Source organism: Podarcis pityusensis (genome assembly GCF_964106645.2).
Source record: "Podarcis pityusensis genome assembly, chromosome: 9".
In the NCBI taxonomy this organism is placed as follows: domain Eukaryota; kingdom Metazoa; phylum Chordata; class Lepidosauria; order Squamata; family Lacertidae; genus Podarcis; species Podarcis pityusensis.
Window position 1 is genome coordinate 63,928,023 of NC_138034.1, and position 2,735 is coordinate 63,930,757.

Here is a 2,735-nt window from a genome sequence, read left to right on the forward strand (position 1 = left end):
ATTACTTGTGGCATCCCACCCTGTGGAATGTCACAAGCTGGTGATCCAAAAAATTTTCTGCCATTGCCCCTGTTCTCTGAAACGCAGTTCTCTCTGTCAAAACATAGCTGTTTCAGATATCTACCAAAGACTTCTTGGGGGCAGGCTTTGCTTGACCCAAGACTGAGTTCTTCTATTCCTGAATTCCTGAATTCCTGTTTTCCGGCTTCCTGTTTTTATTATATTCTTCCCCCCCCCCCCCCATAAATTTTTATTATTTTCCTTTAAACAACATTTCCAACATTACAATAACAAACACAAAACAACCTTTTGCTCTGCCGAGCTTACGACTTCCTTCCTTCCCTTCAACAGGTATCCCATATCATATCCAATCGCACAATTTATATCTCTGTTTTTATTATATTCTTCTATGGTTTCTATGTTATTTTTTCTACATCTCTTAGCCATTTTGTCAATATTAAATGCTTTAAAATCAATCAAACAAACAAGCTGATCTTGGCTTGGCAGGGGCAGTGTAAACCTTGGTTTTCTGCCCTCCCATTGACTCCTACAGGGTGAATTTTAGTGACAGCTGCATTTCTGGTGGCATAAGATGCCACCGAGCTAGTTTGGCAGCATCAGTAATTGAAGGAAGTTAGGTTGCAGCATAACTTTCTTTTTCCCTTCTCCCGCACAATGACTCACCCCTGTTTCTGGATGGGCAATAAATCTGGAGGTGAAACTGAACTGGAGTCTCTGCGATTGCATTCGTGAAAAGGCATATGAATTTGCATTTGCAAATTTTATGCAAATTCCTGCCTACAGGCCTATGTCCCAAGTAGGCTAAATGCCTAACAACACCCCTGGACTCCTCCCCAACGGATATAAATGCATGCACAAGTAGTCGTTTTATATTGTGAACTGCTAAGTATGATAACATAAAGGTAAAGGGACCCCTGACCATTAGGTCCAGTCGTGGCCGACTCTGGGGTTGCGGCACTCATCTCGCTTTATTGGCCGAGGGAGCTGGCGTACAGCTTCCGGGTCATGTGGCCAGCATGACTAAGCCACTTCTGGCAAACCAGAGCAGCGCACGGAAACGCCATTTACCTTCCCGCCGGAGCGGTACCTATTTATCTACTTGTGCGGTAGTCTCCTAATCTGGTGAACCGGGTTCGCGTCTCCGCTCCTTCACATGCAGCTGCTGGGTGACCTTGGGCTAGTCACACTTCTCTGAAGTCTCTCAGCCCCACTCACCTCACAGAGTGTTTGTTGTGGGGGAGGAAGGGAAAGAAGAATGTTAGCTTTGAGACTCCTTTAGACAGTGTTAAAGTGGGATATCAAATCCAAACTCTTCTCTTCTTCTTCTTCTTCTTCTTCTTCTTCTTCTTCTTCTTCTTCTCTTTCGAACTGCTAGGTTGGCAGGAGCAGGGTCCGAGCAACGGGAGCTCACCCCGTCGTGGGGATTCAAACCGCCAACCTTCTGATCAGCAAGTCCTATGCTCTGTGGTTTAACCCACAGCGCCACCCGCGTCCCAGATAATGATAACATATTGCAGGACAATTACGGTTTTTGTTCCTCTGGCTATAACACTTTTTATTTTCCTTTCTAACCATATGACAAGATATAGGCAGTGGCCCAGATCATTCTTTCTTTCTTGTCAAAGCACAATGTGCCAACACACAGTTTCCCCCTGAACTGTCTCTCTCAAGATACTAAACACTGCTGAATTTGCTGAGTTGCAACAGTGCTACACAACCCTCAGCACAACCGTTATCTGTTGTGAGATCAATCAGTCTATTAAGCATCATTACACTGTTCTTTTTTTGAAGAAGCTGCTATGGTCGGTTTATATAAACCCACCTGCTTCAGATGCCAGCGTAGAAGAAACGTTCGGTGTATAAATGAATAAAGTGTACAGCTGACAAAACACTATGATAGCAGTTTAAGAGTCATGGCTTCTCCCCAAAGGGGGAAATGTAGTTTGTTAGGGGTGCTGAGAGGTGCAATTCACAGAGTGGCTTAACAGGCAATCACTCTTCCCAGAGAACTCTGGGAACTGTAGCTGTGTCCTAACAACTCCCAACAGAAACTTGGAATCATTCATTGTCCTAACCCTGACCCAAAAATAAAGCTTCTATTGATCTTTACATTCAGGAAGTTTAAGGCTTTCTGGCACCCACTTTTTAATTTGTTGTTGTTGTTGTTGTTTAGTCGTGTCCGACTCTTCGTGACCCCATGGACCAGAGCACACCAGGCACTCCTGTCTTCTACTGCCTCCCGCAGTTTGGTCAAAATCATGCTGGTAGCTTCGAGAACACTGTCCAACCATCTCGTCCTCTGTCGTCCCCTTCTCCTTGTGCCCTCCATCTTTCCCAGCATCAGGGTCTTTTCCAGGGAGTCTTCTCTTCTCATGAGGTGGCCAAAGTATTGGAGCCTCAGCTTCAGGATCTGTTCTTCCAGTGAGCACTCAGGGCTGATTTCCTTAAGAATGGATAGGTTTGGTCTTCTTGCAGTCCATGGGACTCTCAAGAGTCTCCTTCAGCACCATAATTCAAAAGCATCAATTCTTTGGCAATCAGCCTTCTTTATGGTCCAGCTCTCACTTCCATACATCACTACTGGGAAAACCATAGCTTTAACAATACGGACCTTTGTCGGCAAGGTGATGTCTCTGCTTTTTAAGATGCTGTCTAGGTTTGTCATTGCTTTTCTCCCAAGAAGCAGGTGTCTTTTAATTTCGTGGCTGCTATCA